The following is a 22,729-nucleotide window of genomic DNA, read 5'->3' as shown; positions in this document are numbered from 1 at the left end:
ACCGTTATTTAGCCTTGCCCCTTCCTCAGAGACCCACAAATTGCAGGATTTGCATTACTGGGGGCAGGGACTAATGATGTCTCCATCAGCCCCGCCCCCCAGAAGTGCTGCTGACAGTCTCCTTTCCAGGGTTCTCCCGGAGAGGAGACTGTAAAAGTCGGCAACCCTGATGTAACGTCAGATGCTTTGCCAGCAGGGAGGGTGTCATGAATCTACATTCTGTGATTGTCCCACGACAGACAGTGGCCAATGATGATCCGCGTATCCTACTACAGAAGGAATCGCGCATGGTGCTAGTTGTCTGATATATAAATATACGCCGATCATTTTCTGTATTTATATACCAGTAACCTGTATTATGCAGTTCTACATTTCTACATCAGGTCCTTTGTGGCTTTCAGTTTGGATGTGGATCACAGTCTGCAGGAATTAGGTTGACATGCACAAGGTCGACATGGTGGTTGACCATAAGTACAGTATGTGGGGAGTTGTAGGCCGAGGGGGTTAGTACAGGGCCTGATTAAAGGTTCCAGGTGCCCTGCACTAATACACATGTAGCTCACTTTGTAACACTGCTAAACACACGTGTATGAGAGCTCAGGGACTCGCCAGTCATACGGCCCATGTGCATGTAACTAGCATGTATAAGTGTGCGCACCCACTAATGAGCGGCACAACCCCGCAAGGGTCCACATATAACTATCGCTATGGCCCCTACACACTGAGAGATGAAGGGTCATTTTCTCAGCGATCTGGTCAGATTGCTGAGAAATTGGGCTGAAATCTCCCCATGTGTAGGCCCCATAACAGTATGTGGCCTGAGGAGGTGACTGTCACTTTCAATATCATCCTTAAAGCAGCAGCACGCAGACTAGTGACGTCCCCTAGGAATGATGTAAGACCATCTCTATTAGTGTGTGGTGCACTGCTGTATCTCCTGGGCTCCTATATTACCCATGTTTGTTTTGGCCTGAGGCAAACTAAGGCAAATCCTTGAGAATTGCCCCCAAAAAGCTGGTAAGATCTGGGGTCAATATAATTTGTCCATATAAATAATCCAATGAATTGACAATGATTTGTTATATTGATTTGGTTTATAGTTTTCAGATGCAGATTTAGTGGAGGAATTCAATTGTCGGTGAATGCATCCGTCCTGCCAGATCAGAGCAGCAATAGCCGTGCTTTATGGCAGCCTGATCCCATGGCATGACTTGAGGAATATGCACCTGGTATGGAAACAAGTAGGTGAGGAGGGATTACCAGAGCACTGTTATGGGGTGTACACACAGTGCAATATACTTTCTATTCAGTCCCGAATAAATTGGGATTGCGAGTACACATTCGATTTACACTGTATAGTACAGATCTGTACTATATAGTCTTGCCGCACAGTCTATTTTTCTATTTGATTTAGATGCCACTGTGCCGCGTATTGGGGATCGAATGAAAATCTAATACATTAAATTTCTGTTCAATTTGAAGCAAAATCGAATAGCAAAAGAGACATACAGTGCGCCCCCTGGGAAACGGAGCCTACCTCCGGTCCCCAACGCCTCCCCCGCCGTCGCAGACCGTCGCCCTTGCCGCCCCGAGCGCCCCCTAACCCTGCCCGTCTTAAGGCGGAGATGGGAAGGGACACGCAGCGTCCCTACCGAGAGACTGGGACGCGTGTACGTGTGAGACACGCGCGTGTCCCAGTTCAGTGAAGCCCATGCCGCCGGCGCTCACCAGCGGGGAGGGTCTGGCGAGCCCCGGCCAAGGATGGCAGCGGCTCCATCTGTAATTGAACCGTGTGCACGCCCTATTAGACTCTGAGCCTGGCGGGTAATCTGCCGGGTAACTCTGAGCCTGGCGGGCAACCTGGGGGCACCTGATGTACTGTACATGTTACTGTTGTGATTACGTTACCTTTCTCTATAGTAGACTATACAACTAGTCAGAGTCCAATTCACTCCTGCACTTTATGTTTTTATTCTTCTGCTCTTTATTAAATTCTGTTTAAACTAGATTTCTCCATTTGTTTCATAGGAGTTGCTGCTGAATGGTGACGGTGTGATTCCCAATATTGGCCTCATCCGAATAGGGTGTAATCCTCTCTGTGGATGCGCAATTGTCAGCCATAAAACATAGCGCATGTCCTCTGGGAGGAGACTCCACCTGACCTGCTTGGGGTTGTACTTAGAATGATGCTGTTATACACTAGGGCAGTGGCTCCCGAACATCATGGCGCCCTAGATAATCACATGCTTTTTGCGTCACCCCTAGACCAAAGATTTCCTATTGAGAAATTTCTCAAAGAATATTAAGTAATTTGTGTTTATATGTCATTCTTAGGTTCACTTATGTGATGAGGGACAGGATTCTCTTCTGTCTGTCCACACATCTGGATTTTCCTATCACACTGACCATACATAATTGAAGTTTTTCCTGGACCCCCAACCCAAGTCACCCCTGAAAGTGTCCTGAGGCCCCCCAGGGTGCCACGGCACACAGTTTGGGAACCACTGGACTAGGGAGTTTTGCTTCTCCTCTCTTGGAGCGTCTAAGATCGGGGGAATGATATCACTGAAGATTACATTTAGCAGAATTAAATTGCAGGACATTTTATCAAGCTAGTGCTGTCATATGCTGTGGTGTAATTGTTCCCATAGTGTGCCCAGGGCTGTGTACGCAGCTTTACCAAATGTTGGCCAGTAATGTGAGCATTGTATAGCGGGGCGGGGACAGGATAATCCGACACAGATTTTCAGGACCGTTTTACAGAGCCGCGGTGGCCAATTTGTGTATTCTGAAGGTTATCCAGATAAGGAACGGTCACTAGGTCGACGACATATATTGGGTCGGCCATTGAAGGTCAACAACCTCAAAAGGTTGACATGGGTCTAGGTCGACAGGGTCATTAGGTCGACACAAGAATTAGGTCAACATGGGGAAGGTCGACAGCCAAAAGGCCAACATGTTTTTTTTTTTTTTTTTGCGCCGACATGTGCCGACATGCGGATTTTCATGCCCTACCATCCACTAGGGCGTGCAGGGAGAATAAAATAGTGTGCCAAGCGTAACGAGGCACCGTGCCCGAAGTATGGTGAGCACAGCCAGCCATGCGAGGGGACGCGATGCACCGATACGGTGTCCATGTCCACTGTGAAGACCTTTTGAAAACCCCATATCGACCTTTTGAGTTTTATTGTAGATCTAGACCAAGAATAGTAATAGAATATTAGGACAGAACAAGGGTGACATGTACATTAAATACTGGGTTTATAGGCAACTTGTAATCCCTGTGGACAGATTGCCAGACTCCAATGTCCAGAAAGCCGATCTGCTTCATTGTGCGGACACTGAGGTCTGTGGGAACCTGATACTAATCCTGACCACCCGACTAATTCATTCAGAGTATTGGTTCAAGTTTGGGTCACATCAGGAATCACACTAGTGTAATAGTACGTCTGCAAGTATCCCAACACCCCATATTCCATTTGTTATGGCATTGTGTATTCCTGGAATTAGAAATGTATTCACATCACAGGATGAGAGATCACGCTCTTAAGGCTGCATAATATATGTAATACAGGAGCAATAAATAAACCAGAGAAATAAGGGTGATGGGTACAATAGATAGAATTTATTATAAAAAGAAGTTGTACAAATATTGAGAGAGAATGTAAACTTCCTAGCAGATGTTATTTCTATAATAAAAGATCTGTGAGTAGCGATGTCTTCTACCATCCTGGACAGGGGGCGTTCCATGCTTCAGTATGCAGGGGACAGAGGACCTTGGCTCCAGCACATTGGATCTGGCAGTAACGTCAGCTGCCCACAAACATCTATGGGACCAGGGCATGCCCAAATATACTGGTTTCTAGGGTCTGCATAACTCATTATTTTGTATACACTGAAGCCTATTCAGCAAGATGTCAATTTATTAATTGCTGCAGGAGATAATAAACTACAGATCCCAGGGTAAACTGGCACTTGTGGTTCTCTAGTTGTATTGATATAAATACACATGCAAAAGTGTTTTTTATTTTTCTAATAAAATGTTTATTTACTCAAGGCATACAGAAGTATACAGACACTGCCCGCTTGCCTCTGTGACATCACAAGTTGGAGAGCGACAGAAGTTGGCTGGTGTACACTAATGATAAAGTTGGTTAGGTATGTGGAGCAGCACAGAACATAAAAGTTGGATGGTTGGAGGAAAGTTAGTGCCCATACACACTAGGCGCTTTTCAGCTCAAAGTTGCCACTTTTTCCGTTTTGAGCTACTTTTAACTCAAAATCTCCTAGTGTGTATGGGCAGGCAATGAGCGGTGAGCACTGATGTACCACAATCCTTCACCCTGTATAACAAGATGAGTGGGAGACTGTGGAAAGTCATGTCAACTCCTCTTTCTGCCAGCACTGCTTGCTTGTTGTGTTCCATTACCCATAACCTCCTTTTCTCTATCTACCACCCCCGCCTGCTTTCTGTGTCCCATTCCCCATTACCTCCTCTGTTCTCTCTGCCACCCCGCCTGCTTTCTGTGTCCCATTCCCCATTACCTCCTCTGCTCTCTCTGCCACCCCCGCCTGCTTTCTGTGTCCCATTCCCCATTACCTCCTCTGCTCTCTCTGCCACCCCCGCCTGCTTTCTGTGTCCCATTCCCCATTACCTCCTTTGCTCTCTCTGCCACCCCGCCTGCTTTCTGTGTCCCATTCCCCATTACCTCCTCTGCTCTCTCTGCCACCCCCGCCTGCTTTCTGTGTCCCATTCCCTCATTACCTCCTCTGCTCTCTCTGCCACCCCCGCCTGCTTTCTGTGTCCCATTCCCCATTACCTCCTCTGCTCTCTCTGCCACCCCCGCCTGCTTTCTGTGTCCCATTCCCCATTACCTCCTTTGCTCTCTCTGCCACCCCGCCTGCTTTCTGTGTCCCATTCCCCATTACCTCCTCTGCTCTCTCTGCCACCACCGAATGCTTTCTGTGTCCCATTCCCCATTACCTCCTCTGCTCTCTCTGCCACCACTGCCTGCTTTCTGTGTCCCATTCCCCATTACCTCCTCTGCTCTCTCTGCCACCCCCGCCTGCTTTCTGTGTCCCATTCCCCATTACCTCCTCTGTTCTCTCTGCCACCACTGCCTGCTTTCTGTGTCCCATTCCCCATTACCTCCTCTGCTCTCTCTGCCACCCCCGCCTGCTTTCTGTGTCCCATTCCCCATTACCTCCTCTGCTCTCTCTGCCACCCCGCCTGCTTTCTGAGTTCCATTTCCCTTCACCTACTGTCTCTGCTGCCACCGCCTGCTTTCTTCATCCCATTTTGTCACCTTCTCTCCGCTCTCTGCTGCCACCACCTGCTTCCTACATCCTATTCCCCTATCACTTCCTCTCCTCTCTCTGCTGACACCACCCGCTTTCTGCGTTCAATTCCCCATAGCCTCCTCTTCTCCCTCTGCTGCAAACCACCTACTTTCTGCATCCCATTGCCCAACACATCCTCTCCCCTCTATAATAACTACCGCCTGCATTCTTTGTCCTATTTCCTGTCACCTCCTCTCTCTGCTGCCACCACCTGCTTTCTGCATCCCATTACCAGTCAGCTCCTCTCCTCTCTCTGCTACTTCCACCTGCTTTCTGCATTCCATTCCCCTCCTCTCTGCATCCCATTCCCCTACACTTCCTCTCCTCTCTCTGCTGCCACCACTGCCTGCTCTCTGCATCCCATTCCCCAACACTTCCTCTCCTCTCTCTGCTGCCACCACTGCCTGCTCTCTGCATCCCATTCCCCAACACTTCCTCTCCTCTCTCTGCTGCCACCACCTGCTTTCTGCCTTCTGTTACCGGTCAGCACCTCTCCTCTCTCTGCTACTGCCTGTTTTCTGCATCCCATTCCCTAACACTTCCTCTCCTCTGTTAGTTTATTGTTACATAATACAACATCACAAAAATATTAAAATGTAAAAAAAAAAAAACTGGCCTCCAACCGTCCCCTCTAGCAAGACCATCTCACGCCTTTATTGTGTTGTTGTATCATGAAAAAATAAACTGACACAAAAATATAAGACCTCCTGTCTTTGCTGCCACCGTCTGCTTCATCCCTTTCCCCATCACCTCCTCTCTTCTCTCTGCTGCCACTGCCTATTCTCCTCGATCTGCTACTACCGCCTGCTTCCTGCATCCCACTCCCCTCCTTTCCTCTATACTGCTACCACCTGCTTTCTGTGTCCCATTCCCTGTCAGTTTCTTTCCTCTCTCTACTACTACTGCCTGCTTTCTGCATCCTTTTTCCTCCTCTATGCCACCACTGCCTGCTTTCTGCATCACATTCCCTGTCACCCATCCTCTCTCTGCCGCCAGCACCTGCTTTCTGCATCCTATTCCCTATCTCTGCCTCTACGCTTTCTGCTGCCACCGCCTACTTTCTGCATCGAGTTTACCATCACCTTTCTCTGCACCAATGCCCCTTTCTAGCCATGATTTGGGTTGGTTTATTTTTTCCTAAAAATATTAAAATGTAAAGAAAATAAAAACCTGGCCTCCAACTGTCCCCTCTAGCCAAACCATCACTCGCCTTTATTGTGTTGTTATTTCATGAAAAAATAAACTGACGCAAAAATATTAGACCTCCTGTCTTTGCTACCACCGACTGCTTCATCACTTTCCCCAGCACTTCCTTTCTTCTCTCTGCTGTCACTTCCTGCTCTCTACATCCCATTGAGTCACCTACTCTCCTCTATCTACTGCCATCGCCTGCTTCCTGCGTCCCACTCCCCTTCACCTACTGTCTGTAGCCACTGCCTGCTTTCTTCATCCCGTTGCTTGTCACATCCTCTCCACTCTCTACTTCCACCACCTGCTTCCTATTCCTATTCCCCTTTACCTGCTGTCTCTGCTGCCACTGCCTGTATTCTGTGTCCCATTCACGTCAGCTCCTCTCCTTGCTGCCACCACCTCCTTTCTGTTTCCCATTCCGTGTCACTTACTGTCTCTGCTGCCACCTCCTGCTTCCTACATCCTATTTCCCTTCACCTACTGTCTCTGCTGCCACTGCCTGTATTCTGTGTCCCATTCACTGCCACCTCCTCTCTTTGCTGCCACCACCTGGTCCCTGTGTTCTATTCGCCATCACCTACTGTCTCTGCTGCCAAAGCCTGGTTTCTTCATCCCATTCAGACACCTCCTCTCTCTGCTGCCACCGCCTGCTTCCTGCATTCCATTCCCTGTCACCTACTGTCTCTGATGCCACAGCTTGCTTGCTTCATTCCATTCAGTCACCCCCTCTCATCTCTCTGCTGCCACTGCCTGCTTCCTGTGTTCCATTCCCCGGCACCTACTGTGTCTGTTGCCACCTCCTGCTTTCTTCATCCCATTCCATCACCTCCTCTCTCTGCTGCCACTGCCTGCTTTCTTGCATCCCATTCCCCGGCACCTACTGTCTCTGTTGCCACCGCCTGCTTTTTTCATCCCTTTCCCCTCACCTTCTCTCAACCTCCACCTCCTGCTATCTTTATCCCTTACTCACTCACCTATCCTATAAAAAAAGTAAACTAACACAGAATAATTAAAATGTATGTTGATTTCTTGACTTGTGTATTTGATTTTGTATATCTTCAATATAATTTCAATACACTTTTATGATTAAAACAAATATTCAATGTTACATTCTATGTCATCTCCTGTCTCTGCTGCCACCGCCTGCTTTCTTCATCCCATTGCTCTCCTCTTCTTTCTTTGCTACCTCCGCCTGTAGTCTGCATCCCATTCCTCACAACCTCCTATCTTTGCTACCTCCGCCTGCTTCATCTCCCCGTCACTGCCTCTCTTCTCTCTACTGCCACCACCTGCATTTTTCATCCCATTCTATCACCTCCTCTATTTACTGCCACCGCCTGCTTCCTGCCTCCAATTCACAATCACCTCCTGTCTCTGATGCCACCGCCTGCTTTCTTCAATCCATTCCTCATCCTCTCCCTTCTATGATGCCACCGGCTGTAGTCTGTATCCCATTTCCCTTCACCTCCTCTCTCTGCCCATACAGCCTGTTTTCTGCATTGCATTCTCCTCCTCTCCTGCCACTGCTTACTTTTGGCATCCCATTCCCTGTCACCTCCTCTCTTCTCTCTGCCACTACTGCCTGTTTTCTGCATTCCATTCCCTAACACTATCTCTCCTCTCTCTGCTGACACCACCTGCTTTCTGCACTTCATTCCCTAACTCTTTCCTCCTTCTTTGCTGACACCACCTGCTTTCTGCGCTCCATTCCCCATTGTCACCTCTTCTCCTTCTGCTGCAACCACCTGCTTTCTGCATCCCATTGCTTGCCACATTGGGGGACATTTACCAAAATGGATTCGTAGAAAAAAGGTGTATTCGTAGGGAGAAATACACCTTTTTTTTACGAATTTGTATTTTCGGGATTTACAATCCCAAAAATACAACAATTCGTAGTCCTAAAGATGGAACATTCGTATTTGTAGTTACAAATACGAATGCCCTACACCATCGATAGGATACGACAGAAATCACCATTCAAAAGAATGGTGGTTTCTGATTTACTAAGCAGCCGTACTGACAATACGGCTGCTTAGTGGTGTGAAACACCCACGCAAATACGACAGGAAAATAGAACACCATTTTCCTGTTCTATTTGCGTTTTAGCCTGCACGGATCAGTCAGATCCGTGCAGGCTACAGTGTAAAAAAATAGAAAAAATAAATAAATAAATAAAAAAACGGCGTGGGGTCCCCCCCATAGCCATAACCAGCACCAGGCTGAAGGAGCCGGGGCCGGTAATTAAAAATCAGGGAACCCGACAAATAGGGGTTCCCCGATTTTTAACAACCAGCCCCAGGCTCCAGGTCCGGGGCTGGTTCCCAAAATACGGGGGACAAAATGAGTAGGGGTCCCCCGTATTTTAAGAACCAGCCCCAGGCACAACCAGCCGGCAGGGTAATGTCACAGCCGGGGGACACTTATAATATAAGGTCCCGCGGCCAAAACATTCTCCCTACCGACCAGTCAGCCTGGCCAGGGGGAGTGGGGACCCCCCCAATGAAGGGGTCCCCCCCCTCCAGGACTTACCTGACCAGGCTGAAGCCTGGTGCTGTCCTCGATGCCCCTGGGCGGTGGGCATCGAGCTGATAAATGGTGTAAAAAAATAGAGATAAACTATTGTTTTTTACTGTGGCACTACAAGTGCCAGCAAGCCTCCCCAGCAAGCTGGGACTTGGAGAACCACAAGTCCCAGCCTGCTGGGCATTAAAGGGCCCGTTGGCACTTGTCGTTCCACAGTTAAAAAAATAGTGCACAAAACACACTGACACACTTTTAAAATAAAACTTTAATACACCCATTAGACACATACTAATACTTACCTATCTTCTTCCCGTAGGTAGACCTGGTCCTGATGTCCTCCGGTCCTGTGTCGGCGTTCCTCTTCATGTTGACGTCCTTCTTGAAGTCGACGTCCCTGTCGGCGATGGCGTCCGGTGTCCGGGTCCGACGAAATCCATGGAGGAAGCTGTGGAAGGAAACCATACTCACCTGTCCCAGCGCGACGTAGTCCAGGTAAGGGTCTTTGCAAAAAAACAAACCGACACCCCGAAACCAGACCAGACTGACGGAGACGCACGGTGTTTACATCGTGCGGCTCCGCCTCCCGAATGCCGCTATTGGCCGCCTTGCGGCCTAGCGGCTCCTGATTGGCCGCTAGGCCGCAAGGCGGCCAATAGCGGCATTCGGGAGGCGGAGCCGCACGATGTAAACAAACACACGTGCGTCTCCGTCAGTCCGGTCTGGTTTCGGGGTGTCGGTTTGTTTTTTTGCAAAGACCCTTACCTGGACTACGTCGCGCTGGGACAGGTGAGTATGGTTTCCTTCCACAGCTTCCTCCATGGATTTCGTCGGACCCGGACACCGGACGCCATCGCCGACAGGGACGTCGACTTCAAGAAGGACGTCGACATGAAGAAGAATGCCGGAGGACATCAGGACCAGGTCTACCTACGGGAAGAAGATAGGTAAGTATTAGTATGTGTGTAATGGGTGTATTAAAGTTTTATTTTAAATGTGTGTCAGTGTGTTTTGTGCACTATTTTTTTAACTGTGGAACGACAAGTGCCAGCGGGCCCTTTAATGCCCAGCAGGCTGGGACTTGTGGTTCAAGTCCCAGCTTGCTGGGGAGGCTTGCTGGCACTTGTAGTGCCACAGTAAAAAACAATAGGGTACTCTTTACTTAGAAGGGCGCCCACGATTTTGATCGTGGGCATCGTTAGTAAAAAATCTCGGGCATCTCGGGGATTGAATGCACTAAAAAATCGGGTGCGATCAACCGACGAGATGCCCGAGATTTCCCATAGGGAACAATGTTAAATGTCTCAATTGACCCAATTTTTCTTGTTCAATGCCTCAATTGACCCGATTTTTCCATAGGAAACAATGTTAAATGGGCCACAGAGGCCAAATAGGCACCCTGAAGTGTATAATGGCCACCCGAATTGTTAACGCCACCCCACGATCAACGTCAACCCGATGCGTGGCGAGCGCAGCGAGCCCGCGAGGGGCGGCGGTACGCGTCCTACGACCTTTTCATATCCCCACTATCCACGTCGGAGTGGAGTTGAGAATAGAAAGTGTGGCGAGCGCAGCGAGCCACCGAGCCCGAAGCGTGGCGAGCACAGCGAGCCCCGCGAGGGTACGCGGACAGCTGTGAAGCCCGCGAGGGGACGCGGATACCTGTGAAGGTATCCGCGTCCCCTCGCGGGGCTCGCTGCGCTCGCCACGCTTCGGGCTCGGTGGCTCGCTGCGCTCGCCACACTTTCTATTCTCAACTCCACGCCGACGTGGATAGTGGGGGTATGAAAAGGTCGTAGGACGCGTACCGCCGCCCCTCGCGGGCTCGCTGCGCTCGCCACGCTTCGGGTTCACGTTGATCGTGGGGTGGCGTTAACAATTCGGGTGGCCATTATTCACTTCAGGGTGCCTATTTGGCCTCTGTGGCCCATTTAACATTGTTTCCTATGGAAAAATTGGGTCAATTGAGGCATTGAACAGGAAAATCGGGTCAATTGAGACATTTAACATTGTTCCCTATGGGAAATCTCGGGCATCTCGTCGGTTGATCGCACCCGATTTTTTTAGTGCATTCAATCCCCGAGATGCCCGAGATGGGCGCCCTTCTAAGTAAAGAGTACCAACAATAGTTTATCTCTATTTTTTTACACCATTTATCAGCTCGATGCCCACCGCCCAGGGGCATCGAGGACAGCACCAGGCTTCAGCCTGGTCAGGTAAGTCCTGGAGGGGGGGGACCCCTTCATTGGGGGGGTCCCCACTCCCCCAGGGCCCCTGGCCAGGCTGACTGGTCGGTAGGGAGAATGTTTTGGCCGCGGGACCTTATATTATAAGTGTCCCCCGGCTGTGACATTACCCTGCTGGCTTGTTTGGTCTGGGGCTGGTTCTTGAAATACGGGGGACCCCTAGTCATTTTGTCCCCCGTATTTTGGGAACCAGCCCCGGACCTGGAGCCTGGGGCTGGTTGTTAAAAATCGGGGAACCCCTATTTGTCGGGTTCCCTGATTTTTAATTACCGGCCCCGGCTCCTTCAGCCTGGTGCTGGTTACAGCTGTGGGGGGGGCCCCACGCCGTTTTTTTTTTTATTTATTTATTTTTTCTATTTTTTTTTTACACACTGCAGCCTGCACGGATCTGACTGATCCGTGCAGACTGCTAGAAATAATTCGTATTAGCGGCCGTATATACGGCCGCTAATACGAATTGTTACACCATCGGAGGGTTACAAAGCAGTCGTATATGACTGCTTTGTAACTGATCCTCCGGAACACGACTTTGCATACGACTTAAACAGTCGTATGCAGTCGTAGGGAAAATACCAATACGAAAAACTAGGTTTTTCATATTGGTAAATTTCCCCCATTATCTCCACTCTATACTGCTACCACCTGCCTCCTTTTTCCTATCTCTTCTGCTGCCACGGCCTACTTTCTGCATCCAGTTTCCCATCACTATTCTCTGCACCAATGCCAATTTCTAGCCATGTTTTGGGTTACTTTATTTTTTCATAATACAACATCATAAAAATATTAGCCTTTATTGTGTTGTTGTATCATAAGAAAATAAACTGACACAAAAATATTGGACCTCTTGTCTTTGCTGCCACAGCCTGCTTCATCCCTTTACCCATCACTTCCTCTCTTCTCTCTGCTGCCACTTCCTGCTCTCTACATCCCAGTCAGTCACCTACTCTCCTCTCTCTGCCTGCTTTCATCATCCCGTTGCTCGTCACATCGACTGCACTCTTTACTTCAAACCACCTACTTCCTATTCCCCTTCACCTACTGTCTCTGCTGCCACTGCCTGTATTCTGTGTCTCATTCACGTCACCTCCTCTCTCTATTGCCACCGCCTGCTTCATACATCCTATTCCCCTTCACCTCCTGTCTCTGCTGCCATTGCCTGTATTCTGTGTCCCATTCACTGTTGCCTCCTCTTTGCTGCCACCACCTGGTCCCTGTATCCCATTCACAGTCACATACTGTCTTTGCTGCCACTGCCTGCATTCTTCATCCCATTCCATCACCTCCTCTTCCCTCTCCGCTGCCACTGCCTGCTTCCTGCATTCCATTCCCCATCACCTACTGTCTCTGCTGCCACCGCCTGCTTTCTTCCTCCCATTCAGTCACCTCCTCTCCTCTCTCTACTGCCACTGCCTGCTTCCTGCATCTAATTCCCCAGCACCTACTGTCTCTGCTGCCACCGCCTGCTTTCTTCCTCCCATTCAGTCACCTCCTCTCCTCTCTCTACTTCTACTGCCACTGCCTGCTTCCTGCATCTAATTCCCCAGCACCTACTGTCTCTGTTGCCAAAGTAAACTAACACAAAATAATTGAAATGTATGTTGATTTCTAGACTTGTATATTTAATTTTGTACATCTTCACTATAATTTGAATAAACTTTTATGATTAAAACAAATATTACATTGTAAATTCTCCATCACCTCCTGTCTCTGCTACCACCTTTCTTCATCCCATTCCTTTCTTTCTATGCTGCCACCGCCTGTAATTCTGCATCCCATTCCTCACCACCTTTGCTGCCACCGCCTGCTTCATCTCTTTCCCCATCACCACCTCTCTTCACTCTACTGCCACCACCTGCATTTTTCATCCCATTCTGTCACCTCCTCTCCTCTATTTACTGCCACCGCCTGCTTCCTGCATCCCATTCCCCATCACCTCATGTCTCTGATGCCACCTCCTGCTTTCTTCATCCCTTTCCTCTTCTTCCCTTTCTATCCTGCCACCGCCTATATTCTGCATCTTATTCCCCATCCCCTCGTCTCTTTTGCTGCCACCACCTGCTTTTTTCATCCCTTTCCATCACCTCCTCTCCTTTATTTTCCGCCACTGCCTGCATTCTGCCTCCTTCTGCATCCTTTTCCCATAATGCTCTTACCAGCGTCACCATCAAATACAAAGGTCTTATACTACTTGACCTGTGTGTAGCCTTTGCCACTGTAGATGACACTCATTCAAATGCTGCCACTGCCTGTAGTCTGCGTGCCATTCCCCGTCACCTAGTGTCTCTGCTGCCACCGCCTGCTTTCTTCATTCCATTCCATTCCATCACCTCCTCTCCTCTCTCTGCTGCCACTACCTGCTTCCTGTGTCCCATTCCCTGTCACCTATTGCCTCTGCTGCCACCACCTGCTTTCTGCATCCTATTCCATATGTCTTCCTCTATGCTTTCTGCTGCTGCCCCCTACTTTCTGCATCCAGTTTCCCATCACCTTCTCTCTCTGCCACCACTGCCCCTTTCTAGCCATGTTTTGTGTTTTTTTTTTTTTCATAATACAACATCACAAAAATATTGAAATTAATTTAAAAAAAAAAAACCTGGCCTCCATCCGTTCCCCCTCTAGCCAGACCATCACACGCCATTATTGTGTTGTTGTATCATGAAAAAATAAACTCACACAAAAATATTAAACCTGCTGCCACCGCCTGCTTCATCCCTGTCCCCATCACCTCCTCTCTTCTCTCTGCTGCCACGGCCTGTTCTCTATCTATCATCTACCTGTCTATCTATCTACTTACTATCTGTCTATCTATCTATCTATCTACCCACAATCTATCTATCTATCTATCTATCTACTTACTATCTGTCTATCTACCCACTATCTATCTATCTAGTTATCTATTCATCCAGTATCTATCTATTTTCCCACTATCTATCTATCTGTCTATCTAATCATCCACTATCTATTTATTTATCCGCTATCTATTTATTTATTCATCTATCTATCTATCTATCTATCTATCTAGACATTGTTCGGTAGCACTCGGGTCTAAATCAACTTAGCAACTTTTAGAAAAAAGACACCAACACGGTAATCTTATGGCAACGTTTCGGACAGTGAAGTCCTTTATCAAGACATGAGAAGGTGTACACCTTCTCATGTCTTGATAAAGGACTTCACTGTCCGAAACGTTGACATAAGATTACCGTGTTGGTGTCTTTTTTCTAAAAGTTGCTAAGTTGATTTAGACCCGAGTGCTACCGAACAATGTCTATATATTTTTCCTTTGCCAAGGAACAGCAGCACCGGGCGCGTTGATTTACTCATACGGGTGCAGGATATCTCTCTTCATATCTATCTATCTATTCATCCACTATCTATTTATCCGCTATCTATTTATTTATTCATCTATCTATCTATCTATTCATCCACTATCTATTTCTCCACTTTCTATCTCACTATATATCTCACTCTAATATATATATATATGTCTTCACTATAATATCTTGTAACTTATATGCTTAAATTTTTTTTTGCTGCCACCGCCTGCTTTATCTCTTCCGTCACCTCCTCTCTTCTCTCAACCTCCACCGCCTGCTTTCTTTATCGCATATCTTTATCTATCTATCTATTCATCCACTCTCTATCTCACTATGGGGTTTATTGTGGTTCGGGCGGCTGGGCCAAAAGTGTACGTTCCGGGTTTTTTTTTTTTCTGCGCATGCGTACCTTCCGCAATGCGCAGGCACGACGACTCCACAACGCTGACAGACGGGTCTTTCCGTGCGAAAAAACCTGTCCGCAAGAGTACGGTCATTGTGGGCGGCATAGGGGCGTGTTGAGGGGAGCGGCCGAAATAATGATGGAAAATGGGCGTAAACATGGGCGTACGCGGGGGTGTGCACAAAAATGTACGGTGCTACTACCGCTTGATCGGCGAAAGCACCATTCATTTTGGACACAAAACAGGCGGCCGCCACCTCAGACCACCCCTACAGATACCGCATGAGAGCGGACGCCTGGGTCTGCTAATTAACGCTGATTACTACTCAAACACCTGCACCTGAATGTAATAAGCAATGCTGCAGCCTATTAAGTCAAAACCATTATTTCACTACCTGCAAGCCACACACAGCACTCAAACACATTGGAAGCATATCTTTATACACTTCTCTACATGTAAAGGTTGGTTTAATTTAAGGTAAGAATCATTGTAAGACCAGCTTATATATGCTAAGGTAGGTATTTGTAAAACATTTTTACACAATCACTACGTGTTTTCATATACTTTACACAGCAGCACACTCAATCTACACAAGTCGACATGTGTCAACGTTTTCACTCTAAAACAAACATATGTTTTGTATTTATGATACAAATGCATAAACCACATCTAACAGCTACAAAGGATGTTTCAGCAATGTTTTCAGCCCATGGCCACTATTTTGCACACAATCTTTGTATAGTACCCAAAATACATTACTGTACCACTTTGTGATCTGCTATGATTTGGATTTTACTACACTCTGGATGTAAAATGTCACCAATCACATATATGTGAAGGGTATGCCAGCGTGCACGGACGTACGCTCACTCTCATGAGTGGTGACATACGCTGAGTTTTCCATTGAAAACAATAGAGACCCGTCCGTGCACGGTGGCGTACGCTCAGATAGCCGCAAGAAGTCGTGGGAAGACGGACGAGAGACGTCCGTAAACGGTGGCGTACGCTCAGATAGCCGCAAGAAGTCGGTGGGAAGACGGACGAGAGACGTCCGTAAACGGTGGCGTACGCTCTGTTTTACGCCAGTTGTTGGAGTCTAAGCGGTGATCCGTCCATGTACGTTGGCGTACGCTCAAGTGTACGCCACTCCCCTTTGTCTGTGTTTGTGTCCGTCCGTATGCGGCTATTTTGTGGGTGGACTTTCGCTCACCGGCTGCGTACGGGGAACGTACGCTGATATGGAACGTACGTACGTTTTGCCGCCGCAACCAGAATAAGGTCCTATATATCTCACTCTACTATATCTTTTCACTATAATTTCTTATAACATACAGTATATGCTTAAAAATGTTTCAAATGTAAATAAAAAAAAAAATCTGCCACCGCCTGCTTCAACTCTTCCGTCACCTCCTCTCTTCTCACTACTGCCACGCCTGCATTTTTCATCCCATTCTGTCACCTCCTCTCCTCTATTTACTGCCACCGCCTATATTCTGCGTCTCATTCCCCGTCGCCTTCTCTCTTTTGCTGCAACCGCCTGCTTTCTTCACTCCATTCTTCTCCTTTCTTTGCCACCACCACCTGCTTTCTGCCTCCTTCTGCATCCTATTCCCAAATTGCTCTTACCAGCGTCACCATCAAATACTTGTAGTATTATACTACTTGACCTGTGTGTAGCCTTTGCCACTGTAGATTACACTCATTCAAATGCTGCCACTGCCTATAGTCTGCATACCATTCTCCGTCACCTAGTGTCTCTGCTGCCACCGCCTGCTTTCTTCATTCCATTCCATCACCTCCTCTCCTCTCTCTGCTCTCACTGCCTGCTTCCTGTGTCCCATTCCCTGTCACCTACTGTCTCTGCTGCCACCACCTGCTTTCTGCATCCTATTCCCTATGTCTTCCTCTGTGCTTTCTGCTGCTGCGCACTACTTTCTGCATCCAGTTTCCCATCACCTTCTCTCTCTGCCACCACTGCCCCTTTCTAGCCATGTTTTGTGTTTTTTTTTTTCATAATACAACATCACAAAAATATTGAAATTAAGAAAAAAAAACCTGGCCTCCATCCGTTCCCCCTCTAGCCAGACCATCACACGCCTTTATTGTGTTGTTGTATCATGAAAAAATAAACTCACACAAAAATATTAAACCTGCTGCCACCGCCTGCTTCATCCCTGTCCCCATCACCTACTCTCTTCTCTCTGTTGCTACGGCCTGCTCTCTACATCCCATTTAGTCACCTACTCTCCTCTTTACTGCCACTGCGTGCTTCCTGTGTCCCACTCCCCTTCACCTACTGTCTGTTGCCACCGCCTGCTTTCTTCATCCCATTCTGTCAGCTCCTCTCTCTACTGCCACCACCTGTTTCCTACATCCTATTCCCCTTCACCTACTGTCTCTGCTGCCACCGTTTGTTTTCTGTGTCCCATTCACCGTCACCTCCACTCTTTGCTGCCACCATCTGCTTCCTGTATCCCATCCCCTGCCCTTACTGTCTCTGCTGCCACCGCCTGCTTTCTTTGTCCCATTCATTCACCTCCTCTCCTCTCTCTACTGCTGTCACCTGCTTCCTGCATCCCATTTCCCATAACCTACTGTCTCTGCTACCACCGCCTGCTTTCTTCATCCCTTTCCACATCACGTCCTCTCTTCTCTCAACCTCCACCGCCTGCTTTCTTTATTGCATTTACCTATCTATCTATCTATCTATCTATCATCTACCTGTCTATCTATATACTCACTATCTGTCTATCTATCTATCTACCCACTATCAGCGGTGTAGCTAGGTGCCATGGTGCCCGGAGCAAGGGCATATTTCGCGCCCCCCCCCCTCCTCCCAGTAATGAATTAGGGGCGTGGCTAACTTGTGTTGGCATGTTACATTTGAAATATATAAGACACTGTAACAGAATCTGTTGCGCTATATAAGACACTGTAACGCAATTTACTGCGCTATATAACATACTGTAATGGAATCCGCTGCACTATATAAGGCGCTGTAACGGAATCTGCTGCACTATATAAGGCACTGTAACGGAATCTGCTGCACTATATAAGGCACTGTAACGGAATCTGCTGCACTACACAAACACACACACACACACAAAGATCCAAGGACAGGGCACTCACCAGACTTTCTTACAGAGTTCTATGCCAGGGGTTACCGAGACCGGCGATGATCCTCTGTGTAAATCCCAAGAAGAAAAAAGCAGCCCAGTCACAGCATCATTCCAGATATATTATAAATCCGCTTTGAGCCCAGATCCTTTCCCCAGTGATGGGCGGCGAGTGTGTGCAGCTAGCTCCAGCACTTGCGCTATACAGAAAAATCTGGCCGGCTGTATTCAGTGTCAGGACAGTGCAGCAGCAGCACTAGATCCCGACTCCCGGCTATTTTAAATCTTGTGCTGCCGCAGTCACCTGCCGACAGTGGCGTAAGTTCATATGAGGTGCCCGGAGGCGGATTAGATAGTGGTGCCCCCCAACACCCCCCCCCCCACCCCACCCCACCCAACCAACCAACCGCACACAGCGTTTGTGGCTATCATATGTGCCATCTAATAACAAAAAAAAAAAAAAAAATATATATATATATATAAATAAAATAAAAACATATTTTTATTAGATGGCATATATATATATATATATATATATATATATATATATATATATATATATTTTGTGTGTGTGTGTATATATGTATGTATATATATATATATATATATATATATATATATATGTATATATATAGATAGATGGATAATGCAACTTAAATAAAAGTTAGCCAGTCTTACTGTAAATTGGGCAGCTGTGACACCGAGTGGGATCCGTGCTTCAGGGGATCCTTCTTGCCTCCTTCCTCCCTCCGGGTAGCCTGTGCACCAGCCAATCAGGGTGCCGCAGGCTGCAGTTTCACATGTCATTGGACGGCTGAGCCATCGCTCAGCTGTCCAGACTCCAGACTAGCACTCTCTGCAGCAGGCACCTGACATGAGCTGTCAGTGTGCACTACTGCAATAGGGTAGGGAGGGCAGCCGCGCGGATCACATTATAGAGATCCGATCTGTGTTGGTGTGCAGCAGCACATTTCAGAGCGGCGTGGGGGGGTCCGTAAATTATTGCTGCTGCGGCCAGGGTTTATGAATACTCCCTGCGCCCCCCCCCCCCCACTGATGGCTAACGCCCGGCGGAGTTACGCCACTGCCTGCCGAGTCCGCAAACCAATCAGAGCTCGCTTGCGGCCCGGCAGCCAATCAGGAGACCCCACTGCTGATTGGCTGCCGGAGCGCTAACGAGCTTTGATTGGCTGGCGGACCCGGCAGGTGACTGCGGCAGCGCAAGATTTAAAATAGCCGGGAGTCGGGATCTAGTGCTGCTGCTTCACTGTCATGACACTGAATACAGCCACCAGTCACCTATCTGCTTATTTACGGTGGCGGCGGATGGCAGCTGAAGTAAAAAATAATTTGCGGAGGGTGGGTGGGCGGGCCGGCGGCGCCATTCCACCAATCGGCGCCCGGAGCAGGAGCTCCGGTGGCTCCGCCCTCCCTACGCCTCTGCCCACTATCCATCCACTATCTATCTATTTACCCACTAAATATCTATCCATCTATCTATCTACCCACTAACTATCTATCATCTACCTGTCTATCTATCTTCTCACTATCTGTTTATCTACCTACCCACTATCTATCTATTCATCCACTATCTATCTATTTACCCACTAGATATATATCTATCTATTTATTTATCCACTCTCTATCTCACTAGATATCTCACTCTAATATATATTTCTCTGACATGCAGCAGGGACCACTGGAATCACATCGGGTATTAGAGCTGGGAATGCTGGGAGCTAGGCACTTCTTAATAATAATTAGGGGATGCTGGCTCCTCCCCTCTAAGACCCACAATCCCCCAGTGAGAAAATTGTGCCAGGGAGTTAGGTCACAGTTTTTTCTGCTCCTGCACATTTTTCTAGCTTTGGCTTTACAATAGAATTTTTACATCTTTACTTGATAGAATCCCTTCCCCACCTACTGAAAGGTGTGGGTCCGGGCATTCAGCGCCCCTGGAGTTCCAGGTCGTCAGTCAGGACCTCACTAAAGGTGCCTGCCTGCACGGGTTCCGTGCTCCTGCCGCCCCTCCAGCAAAGGGGACGCCAGTCACGAAGGAAGCCTCCGGTGGTGAGTAGAGCGCTGAGCGCACTTTCCACACGCCGTCCCCTGCTTCTCCGTCAGCCACACTGTGCGCGGGTCTCTGCAGCGAGGTGAGGCGCCGCCATCTTGCAAAAGGCGCGTATCGCTGTACTATACCACGCGGCTGTACTAAGTGCCGGAGGTATTGCAGGAGTGAGCGCTAGCAAGCGGGTGCCTCTGGACGTTGTCAGAACGCCACAGGTTGGCTAAGCAGAGGGAGAGGGGACACGCTGTAAAACGGAGGCCGGCATGGCGCGGCCAGTACACAGATACACAGTAAGGCTGACTCTTTCCTGTTCACAGGTTACTGCAGCTTGGAAGGCTCTAAAGGTTTTATTACTGACACAGTGTTTTGCGCTGTATTGTCACTAATAGGGCTCATTCTCCTCCAGGTCTCACAGAACCCTGAGGTTTTTGGCTTGTGAGAGGTGTATCTGTACTCAGTGTGTGTGTGTGTTTGCACCTGTATCGCGCGCTGTTGTTGGACCGGGCGAGCAGGGATCATGACGGGCAAATCCAAAGCCTCTCAGAAGGTTTTTGCTTGTACTGTCTGTACAGCTAAGTTTTCTCAATACACAGCTGAGGGTAATGCCACTGTTTGTCAGTCATGTTCAGGTGCTGAATCTGCATCACTGGCGGGGTCTCAGGCGCCCCAGTGGGCATCAACCTTAGTGGGTTCTATGTCAAAGCTCACTTCTGAATTGGCGCTGGCTCGCAGAGCGGAGCCATCTTGGGCTACAGCCCTAGCAAGGTCGGTGGAGGGGTTAGCTAACTCCATGTCCAGACCAGAGAGGCCTTCTGCATCTAGCAATAAGCGACCTTATCAGGCTATTATTGTGGAGGATGATTTAGAGGAGGAACAGGATCCATTTCACGAAATGGAGGATGGTGAATGGGAAGAGGTTCAGGATGTCATTCCTGAGGGAGAGCCGACTCCTTTAGGGATAGAGGCTCTCATTATGGCGGTAAAGGAGGTACTTCGTTTACCGGAGGATCCCAGACCAGAGCCACAGGAGTTTGATCTGTTTGGAGGGGTTCAGAAGACATCAGTGGTCTTTCCTTGTCCAAATCAGGATCAGCTTCTGGCTGCATGGAGGAATCCGGACAAACGTTTTCAGATTCCCAGACGTTTCCCTTCTCTGTATCCTTTTGAGCCTGCGGCCCTAAGCAAGTGGGAGACTCCACCTCCGGTGGACACCTCAGTTTCCCGTCTGTCCAAAAAGACAACTCTGCCAGTCCCGGGGGCTTCAGCCTTGATAGAAAGTTGGAGGCTACTCTCAAGGCCATTTATGTAGCAGCAGGGACTCAACTCAGACCGGCAATAGTCTCGGCCTGGGTAAATAGGGCAAATGTTAAATGGGCGGAGCTAATCATTGAAGGATTGGAATCAGGTATGCCTAGAGATGAGATTCGCTGCTTGGCTGAACATGTTAAGGAGTCTGCTATGTTCTTAGGAGAGGCGGCTAAGGATGTTTCCTTAATCTCTTCCAGAATATCAGCTAGCGCCATTTCTGCACGGCGGGCCCTCTGGCTTCGCTCTTGGCAGGCGGACGCGGAGTCTAAAAGGGCTGTGGAGGGTCTTCCCTTTTCCGGGGACATCCTTTTCGGGCCTGAATTAGACAAATGGATCTCACAGGCGACGGGAGGGAAGTCGGCATTTTTACCGTCGGCAGCTCCTCCTCCTCCCAGAAGACAGTTCGCAGGTCCGTCTTTTCAGTCCTTTCGGACTCAGCGCCCCTTTCGGGGCAGAGGAAGAGGTTTCCAGTCCTCTAGAGGTTCCAGAGCCAGAGCCCGTCCTCAGGCTGCTCCAAGAGCCCAGGAACCTAAGCCCCAGCAGAAGCCGGTGGCATGACGGTTTACCAGCTTCCGTCAACAGTTTACCAGTAGGTGCCCGTCTGTTGGCCTTCGGAACCCAATGGTTCTCCCTTTCGGAGGATCCTTGGGTTCGCAGGGTGGTGTCAGAGGGGTACCGAATTCAGTTCGACTCCACTCCTCCGGTACGATTCTTCACAACGGCTCTGCCAACATCTCAGGAAAAGAGAACGAGCCTGCTAGAAGCCATTCGGATCTTGCTGGAGGCTCAGGTCATCATGCCGGTCCCAGCTACTCAGAGGAACACAGGGTTCTACTCAACCCTCTTTGTAGTCCCCAAGCCGGATGGGTCAGTCAGGCCCATTCTCAACCTGAAGCCCTTGAATCGGTTAGTCTCGTATCAACCATTCAAAATGGAATCAATCCACTCAGTGATTGCTTCGTTGGAGCCAGGGGAGTACATGATATCATTGGATATCAAGGATGCTTACCTACACATCCCGATTTGGATCTCTCACCAGGCCTTTCTTCGTTTTGCCATCGGTCGGGATCATTTTCAGTTCAGGGCTCTGCCCTTCGGATTATCGTCAGCGCCCAGAGTATTCACCAAGACTCTATCAGTAGCAGTCGCATACCTCAGATGTCAAGGGGTGACAATAATCCCCTATCTCGACGATCTCCTAATCAAGGCCCCATCGAGG

The 22,729-nt window shown here is 48.6% G+C and overlaps 1 long non-coding RNA gene across 1 annotated transcript in view; it reads left to right on the top strand.

The window, feature by feature from the left end:
* The first annotated feature begins 3,718 nt into the window (after window positions 1-3,718).
* LOC146026563 (uncharacterized) overlaps window positions 3,719-22,729 on the top strand; it is a 38,678-nt gene continuing 19,667 nt past the window's right edge. Inside the window, exon 1 of the long non-coding RNA XR_014454486.1 lies at window positions 3,719-4,158. This is a non-coding gene — a long non-coding RNA (uncharacterized LOC146026563). The remainder of the gene's footprint in view (window positions 4,159-22,729) is intronic.

The sequence above is a fragment of the Crinia signifera genome, chromosome 8 (genome assembly GCF_055691185.1).
Source record: "Crinia signifera chromosome 8, ASM5569118v1, whole genome shotgun sequence".
Lineage (NCBI taxonomy): Eukaryota > Metazoa > Chordata > Amphibia > Anura > Myobatrachidae > Crinia > Crinia signifera.
The sequence above is the reverse complement of the archived record's forward strand: the minus strand, read 5'-3'. Positions and strand labels throughout refer to the sequence as shown.